We start from the raw sequence: 9,301 nt of genomic DNA on the forward strand, positions 1-9,301 counted from the left end.
TGGTTCAGGTGATGCCTGAGGCAAAGGATCTGGTGCAGACTGAGTCTTCTCTGTTTCCGAGCCCGAGTCCCAGGCCATCACATAGGGACGTGCTCTGGAAAAGGGTTTATATAGTCATGTTTTTGATAAGGAAGTGTGTGCCTGTTTTTTCAGGACACCCACTTACAAGTGTTTAATTTCAATAAAATATTGCTGCATCATCAACTTTGCCCAGACTTGATTACTTCAAAGAGGTCCAGGAGGACCTAAGTCCTAGGGACCAGTGTTTATGTCTCACAATGCTGAGCTGCACTGATTTTGTTTTATTATGATACAAACTGCTTCTCCTCCAGAGCAAAGTAGAGTGTGAAGGTGGTGCTAGCAACATCAACCTTTATATGCCAAGTTGAGAGGATACTGCCTTTTTAAAAGACAGACCATTAGTCCATCTAGCTCAGAATTGTCTGCACTAAGTGGCAGTAGCTTCCCATGAGTTCAGATAGGAAACAATCCCAGCCTGATCTGAAGATGCCAGGAATTGAACCTCAGATCTTCTGCATACAAAGCAGATGCTCTGCCACTGAGCTACAGTCCTTCCCCAATAGCTTGTTAGGTCAGCTCCCCATTAGGGAGGGGCTGCTTTGCAGGCAGGAACCAGGTCTCCATAGTGACCCTAGAGTGGGTGGAGATAAGCTGCCCATGTCAGCAGGTTCCCCGGCCGTGTCACCTTCAGCCTGTCCAATTGAAGCTTGCCTGGGGGCATGGGTACCCTGTTAAATGTTGGGGCCAGGGCATGCTGCCTCTTTTGCTTCCAGTTGTTGGATCTCCCTGCCCACCCACCCTCTTTTACGTGGTTCAACTATGACCTTGCTATGACTTATGTCGGTCGCCTGGTTGTTGGGACCGGGTAGGAATTTTCCCCACTTGGCATACTTGGCTCTAGCCCCTTGATTTTCACCTACCTAGTAGCAATCGTCACAACTTTGGGTGGTTCGGCATTGGGTAAGCCTTTTATGGGAGAGGAGATTGTTGCCTCCGCCTGCCCCTCTACGGTAAGGGTATCCCGTTAAAGGGATCCTGGGGTGTGGTTCCTGTCCGAAGCCTGGGCGTGGGCTAGGGCCAAGACACATCCCCAACAGTGACCCTTGAGGGGGGCCTCATTTGATGTACATCAGAGGGCTCCCCCCTTCCGGTGGTGAACCCTTCAAAGAGACTTCCTGCAAGTGTGCAGGAGTCAGGTTATAGTCTTGCGTCACCAATTGCCTAAGCCAATACTGCTCACATCTGTAACCAATAAAGTTGTGGGCTTATTTATCCCATTAACCCAATATACTTGCGTTCGTGTGTTTTATTCCGGGGAAGCTTGGGGTCCAGGTCCTTGCCAGACAAGAAGTTATTAGCTGGCACTAGTAAATAGGATGGTTTTCCCAGTAGTGATGTATGGAAGTGAGAGCTGGACCATAAAGAAGGCTGGTCGCCGAAGAATTGATGCTTTTGAATTATGGTGCTGGAGGAGACTCTTGAGAGTCCCATGGACTGCAAGAAGATGAAACCTATCCATTCTTAAGGAAATCAGCCCTGAGTGCTCACTGGAAGGACAGATCCTGAAGCTGAGGCTCCAATACTTTGGCCACCTCATGAGAAGAGAAGACTCCCTGGAAAAGACCCTGATGTTGGGAAAGATGGAGGGCACAAGGAGAAGGGGACGACAGAGGATGAGATGGTTTGACAGTGTTCTCGAAGCTACGAACATGAGTTTGACCAAACTGCAGGAGGCAGTGAAAGACAGGAGTGCCTGGCGTGCCCTGGTCCATGGGGTCACGAAGAGTCGGACACGACTAAACAACAACAACAGTAAATAGGATGAGGCAGTGCTAAGACTGCAGGAGACATTTCCTTGAACATTCACTCTTTTGAAATGCAAACTGGTCAAATGACTCATTTTTGTAATGCAAACTTTTATTCCTTCCTGGTTTTATCTGATGCTTGGGAACTTGTTGTGAATGTAATTGTGCCATTTAGGGCAGACAAATTGTTAGCTGCTTTAGAAAATAAAATAAGAAATAGCTATTTGCCTTCTTTTCTTTAATTTTCTTTTAAAATAATTTTCAAATCAATTTTACAGCTAGTGCTGAAATCTGTAATATAAGCATATTCACTGTTGAAACTCTGTGTTCATCATGTCTATATTTGGAATGTTACACTGAAGGGAGAGGGGAACGGTTAATCATTAATATTATCTACACATAGTAAATTCCGGCACTCTGCTAGGATGGCTACACAAGCTCAAACTCAAAAATGCAGTTATTTGCAAAGCCTAAATCAGACAGGTCAGGAGGCCGTTTCCTGTCTAACCAGCTATCTGAAACTGCTGATGCTAGCTACAGGTCAGAGACAGTCAGCAGAATATAGTTTCTGAAATCTGACTGTGTTGTTACCATGTTCAGCAAGCATTTTTATACCTGAAAGCATTCACCCTCCTCCCATACCTCCCCCCAAAACTTCCCCAATCAGCTTGGCAAGTTTTCAACTCATTCCCTTTTAGGGCATATCAATATTTGCTGGCTAAGGCTGCTAGCTAAGCACTTCCTCTGCTGGTTAAGCATTTTCTCTGCTCAGTAAGCACCCCCTCCCACCTTCTTGTACACGTGTCTTTCTTTTGCTAGCTAAGCATTCCCTTCGTATCTCTTCTTATCTTGCATTACTTAAAGCAGAAGCAAAGCAGGAAACATCTTGCTAGTGGTTTTTAGTTGACAGCAGTTTTTGGCTAGGCAGGAAACGACCTTCTGACCTGTAGCTAGCATCAGCAGTTTCAGATAGCTGGTTAGACAGGAAACGGCCTCCTGACCTGTCTGATTTAGGCTTTGCAAATAACTGCATTTTTGAGTTTGAGCTTGTGTAGCCATCCTAGCAGAGTGCCGGAATTTACTATGTGTAGATAATATTAATGATTAACCGTTCCCCTCTCCCTTCAACACAAGCATTTTGTATTTGCAGTGGTAACCTGCTGTATTTTAAGGAGGCATAATTGGTCCTTCATGGCTCCGCTATATGAGGCTTGTCAAAGAAGCAGACTTTCACTGCTCTTCTAAGCCTAAGAGTGGTTAACATTATTGCTGAATCATGATGACTTGTATGCTTGCTAAACATGGGTGTGGCCTAGTTTTATGTTATCTGCGACACAATTGGTCGGTTAAGTATTTATTTTATTTTTATTTATTTACTTGATTTAGAGGGGGGCAGCTGCGCCCATGTTGCTAAGCCTGGATTTCTAATTCACAGGAGTATCCCTTGTTTAGGAATAACACAGCTACAGTACTTTGGGAGGAGCCAAGAACAATAGCCAGAGTAGTTGTGTGTGAACTCAAAATAGGTGGCAGGTTAAGAAGCTGAGAAACAGAGACCTATTTGATTTGTGCTGGAAAAAGCTGTGCCTGATGGAGAAGCAAGATCTTATGGGAGTGTTAATGATGTGAGCCCCTCCATCTTAAGCTCAGGCTATATATATGTGTGTGTAAATAAACTACTGTATATATCCTAAAGACACCACAGTCTCAGCTGACCCTCATTCCAAGGAAACTCAACCCTGAGTAAGCATTTAGAACCCCTATAATTTCTCAGCCCTTGGAGACTGGGATGGCATGTGATAATATGAATAATGTTCTCACTGTTAGGGCTGCACTTTTGCGTTCTTGTGAGGTCTTCTCAAGAAAGCCTTAGGAATCTAGAAAGCCCCAGTGGAGCTCCATTCCATTCAAAACAATAGGTTCACACCAAATTCTACTTGTAGGGAAGGTTAACAGCATTTCAAACCTAAAGCATCCTTTTGTCTCCAGTGATATCACTGCTTAGGCACATTCTAGGTGAAAAGATAGGGAACTCCTGGCTCTCCATTTATGACTGGTCTCCCAAGTCACATCAGCCCCTGCCAGCATAGTTCAAGGTCAGAGCTTAGTCAAGGAACATCTGGAGAGCTGAAGGTTCTGAGTGCATTGAATCTCTTCATCTGTAATTGCATAAATCAACTTGGGTGGTTGTTGGGCTACATCTCCCATCATTCCTAGCTAGCATGATCAGTTGTCAGGAATGATGGGAGTTATAGTCTTAACAGCTGTGGACCCAAGTTTGAGAAACACTGGATTAATCATTCTAAACATAAAACCTCATCAACCATATTCAGTAAAGGAAGTGAAACCAATATCTCTATTTCCTGATAGAAATTCCTTTGTTATGAGTGCAACAATTTCCTGATTGGTCACTTACACCCGACTCATTAGTTTGATTTATCATTCAACTAGTGTGGTTTTGGTTTGTGCTGAGATAGCATTATACTGATTATCTGCTAGATTTATAGAGTTAGGACTTAGGTTTCATAAACCTACACTTATTTGTGTATGTTGTACTATTTTAAAGAATATTATTCTGTTGGGTTAACTGGGAAATTTCCATTTTCCTTTGGGCTGTCTAAAAATAACTAGAGCCAAGTAGATGTGGTCATAACAAATATGATGCAGTGACTAAGATTCCACTCAAAGGATTTGGAGATTTTCTGTGATCTTATGCTGGTAGCCAGTTTTAGTCAAATATTACATTGTTTGAAGAAATGAATAAAGACAGATCCATGCTCTGTAATAAAAGTTCCATCTAAATCTGCAAGGGAAGTATTCATTCAGGCTCACTGAGAAATTCCAGTATAAACCTTGTAACAGTGCACAGCATACAAATCCTTCCATTACTGTGATGGACAAATTTGTAAGGGATCCATTGTCCGGAGGTCTTTCTGTATAGCCCTAATTTTCTCATTAATTTAAGAGTAAGTATAGCCATTCTTCAACACCTTAATTCATCCATTTCTGATTAATTACAGTCATTCTCCATGGCTGATTCCATTCTCCTGTATTAGCGTTGTTATAGGATTAGTAAAAAACCTATTTAGCATTTAATAAAATTTATGTTTATAGTCCTTACACATATTCTCTATATAATTATGTAAATGTATGCTTTGATTTGTATAATATCATGATTCCTATGCAGTACTATGTGAACTTCTCAACCCCTTTCTAATATTTCTAAGTGCTGTTTGCGTAGTTTAGGAGCAAAGTGTTTGTGAAAGGCTGTTCTTACCTTGAGTCTTCCCAGGAGTAGGAAGCTATAGGAATTTTGCGTTATGGACTGTTTTTGATGGTTTGGTTGTCAAGAAGACAAACCAGGGTGAAATGAAAGTCCTGAGGCTCCAGAATATCCTGAGATAATGGAAGAAAGAATATAACAGAGCAGAGCAAGAAAGTTTTTAACTCCTTTACCTGTGACCTCCCTTTATGTATGCATTCTATGAGTTGATGCTTGCACAGTATTTGAAAACCCTATAAAAGCTATGTTTAAATGTGCCTTTTGGGTAGTTCTCCAGAGCAACTGTCGCTATTGCTATAACTTCTTTGAATAAACTGGGTCCCTACCGGAAGCTCAACTTAAATATCTCTCTTGGTTGTAGATTCAGGTAGGTAGCCATGTTGGTCTGATGCAGTCAAAGTAAATAAATAAAAATTGTCCAGTAGCACCTTAGAGACCAGCTAAGTTTGTTCTGGGTATCAGCTTTCGTGTGCATGCAGAAGTTGAGGCATCTGATCAAGGCCTGTATTTTAAAATGAGCTTAAAGATTTCCAAATGTTTCATGCCAGGCAGAAAACCAGCTGGCTAAGTACTTTTTTTCAGTTGTTTATCTTTCTGCTCTCCTGGACAAGGGCCCCCCTGATTTATAGCAGTAGCAGGAGACAGGTTTCTCAAAGTTGTAAAAGGGAAATACAGGCTGGGAGCAAAGGTTACACTGACCCTACATATTACAGAATACAATCAAGCTGCAAAAACACTAATTAAGAGTTGGTAAATAGTAAGATTTATTGTTTAACAGAAAATAATACCATGAGCCATCTGTTTTAGCCATTTGTTTTGGAATGTAGGGGCAACAGGGGCAAAAGGTGATCTGGTAATTAAGGTGCCTTGTTGAGGCAAATGTAAGATATATGGCTACTTGTCTGCCATTTATGGATAGAAGGAAATATAGCTCTTTGTCTCCCATAAAAGGTAATAGGAAATGGGTGTATCTTTTATGATTGGTTCTAGCAAACAGCCAATAGGAATTTCAACCAGGCTGATTGGACAGAGGCAGCCAAAGGAGGAGCAAGGGGGCTGGGCTGAGGAAATATAAGTGCTGGCCATCAGGGCTGGAGTGGGCAGAGCTTTGGTAACCATATACCACTGTGCCTATCATTTATTTGTCTGACAAATTATTATTTTAATTTCTCTATTGCTGTGTTGAATATTTCATTCCAGCTAAGCGTTAACCACAAGCAGGGTGCTACAAAGTGTGCATGCACACAAAAGCTTATACCAAGAACAAACTTAGTTGGTCTCTAAGGTGCTACTGGACAATTTTTTTATTTCTGTTTATTGTGTCTTTCTCTGAGTTTTTATTCCCTCACCTGGGCAAATTCTTGCCACAACATGATTACATACAATTGCTTCCCATTGCTGATTCTCTGTGAGGGAGGGTCCGAATGGAATCTATCTCCCCCAACAGCCCCCACTGTGGAGATGAGCCGAAAGTGCTATGTAATCCAATCTATGCCAGAAAGTCAGTCACAAGAAAATAAGCTAAAGGGTGTCTGTTTTTAAACTTGCACGATTGCAGTTTGAGCAAGAAATCTGCACATGCTCGCAGTTTGAGGCAGACAAGATGAAGCAAGGAGGCCAAATAAAGTTCTGTTTCTTCGCCTGCTGGAGTAAAGTTCTGCTTTTCTGCCTGTGTAGTGAAGTTGGGAAATCTTGGTATGCCAAATGCTGGTTCACGCAGGAGTGAGCCTGGCCTTCTGAGGAATGGGTGTTTCGTCTCTTTAAACTAAAACTCCCTGTCTCTAGAAGTGTGAGTCAATTACATCTTGAATCTAGGCAGGATGAGATGTTATCTGATTTGCAGACCCTGGCACAGCTGGGGGCCTGAGTGTGGATTGGGTTGTAAAAAGGCACAGGAGGCTATCAAGCAATTTACAATTTAGGAGCCTGGTATGTGTAAGAGAGGTCTGGGAAGAAGGAAGAGCCTTTTGATCTTAAGGTCTCTGAGTCTAAACAAAGTTCAGCTGTGCTGGTCTCCTGACAATCAGGAGATATATTCTCATCATACAGCCATTGGTAAATTGGTAATTAACCTAAATAAATGATTGGTCCCTAACCTGTCCTCCACATGGGTTTTAAAGGATAAAGGATTGGGAAATTCAGATGCAAAGGACAGAATAAGCTTTTAATGTTTAATGTATCATGGCATTTTAATATTTTGTTGGACGCTGCCCAGAGTGGCTGGGGAAGCCCAGCCAGATGAACGGGGTATAAATAATATATTGTTATTGTTATTGTTTTGTTATTGTTATTAACTTGCCCTGGTACTTCGCCTCGGAGCATTTGACCAGTGAAAGGGTTCTTGACTATTTGCTGTGTTTTGAACTATTGTTGCTGTGTGAGTATGGTTTTAGCTAGTTATATTTTACAATGTTTTTATTTTTTGTTTGTAACCTTCTAAGAAATGTGCAACTTTTTGAGTGGCTTGTTCAATAAACTTGGAAAAGGACTTTTTGACTTCTTGTATTCTGTGCCTTTGCTCGGGGAAACTTAACTGGTGCCTTACCATCTGGGCACCTACCTGTTGAATTTCTGCCTGCGTCACAATAAAGTGACTCAGGGCTGGGCAAACCAGGTAAATATCGAAGGGGGGTTCTCCTCCTTGAACCCCTTTCGAGGGTGGTCCAGGAAAGAAGGTGGTGGCAGCTTTACTGTTTGGCTTGTGATATGCAGCAACTAGCAATCTCTCCCCTTTCCTGGCCAAGTCCTGTCGGTGTCTAGGAGGAATGGTCAGGGGGGTGGACGGTCCTGCTCACTACAGCCTGTTTGAGTAATATTGCGAAAGCTGTTTGTTGCTCACTATAAGAAGAGCCCCTGAAGCTGACTTGGGGCGCAGCCTTTGAGAAATATTCTTGCTGTAGCCCCTGCGCAGGTGAATAAATTTGACTTTCCTCAGAAAGAACCCTTGTCTGTCTTTATTGACTGGGAATACCTGCAACACCTGCATTCCTTTACTATGCTGTAATATTGGTACTGTAGGTACTGTCTGTAAACATTGTTGCAGGCACACGCGCTAAACCCTGTCTGTGGTGCCTACCCCCTTTCCCCAAATGATGACACAAGAGACCAGAGTATGGGTTCGAATTGGCCACAACTTTATTGAACTTCAGAAGTGGGAAACTTGGCACAGGCCTTGGCAGGTAACCCTCTCAGCCCGCCTGGCTGAGGATATGCAGGCAGTTGAGGCCCAGTGAGAGGGGACTGCAAAGCGCAAACTTACACAGCATGCCCTTCCACTGACCTCGTCCGGGGAGTTTGACCTACATGCCGCCGCTCTAGGGCCAGGGACTCCCGGTTTGCCCTTTAACGGGCCCTGCACGCGCCGCCGCATGGGGAGGGAGCATGAATGCATCCCCCCCCAACTTGATGTTAGACTAAAGGCTACCTTGCCAAGGCCTAAAACCGCCAAAGTTGTGACGAAATTGCTACGGGGAAGGCGAAACCTGCCAATGCAGGGAAAATTCCTTCCCGGTTCTGAATACAGCAACCATCTTACGACCGCAGCAGCGCCCGCTGACCTGGAACGCAAAATATTAGCCTGTAAAGAAGAAATCATTAAATTGAAGATCGCTGACCTAAGCTGAAATTAAAAGGCAAGAAATATTAATTGAGGGAGGGTGGGTGGGTGATCCCAGAAGGAAGAGCAGCAAAAGAGGCTTGAGCCCAGGAGTCAGCCTCTTTTCCTTTGGCCTTAGGCCCACCCCCGGCCGGCTGTCCATTGTCCTCCCTGGCCGGGGGCGGGTCAAAGGCCAGCTCAGGCAGGTGGGTGGCACCCGCCCAGGTGAGCCTCGCTTGGTGCCGCAAACCCCGCCCACCTGTGGGGAAGGGAGGGCGGATATTCTACTGGATATTGGGCATTGAAACATGCCACAGAGTGCGTGTAGAGTAGACCACACAGATGGAAACACTGAAGAGACACAAAAATATCTTTGCATGGTTTAATAACAAAACTCCATTTTACATAGTGTCTATAATCATCACCCATCCATCCACCAGGGCAGAGTAAGGTACATACTGGACATTATATATCATTCACAATTGCTGACACAGCTAATTACAGTGACTTATCAGCACCTGCTACACAGCTGTAAAAACTAGATTAGGATATGCACCCTAGCTTTTAAAGTGGTACACATCCTGTGAAACAATAATG

Source organism: Podarcis raffonei, chromosome 10, assembly GCF_027172205.1.
Source record: "Podarcis raffonei isolate rPodRaf1 chromosome 10, rPodRaf1.pri, whole genome shotgun sequence".
NCBI classification, from domain to species: Eukaryota; Metazoa; Chordata; class Lepidosauria; order Squamata; family Lacertidae; genus Podarcis; species Podarcis raffonei.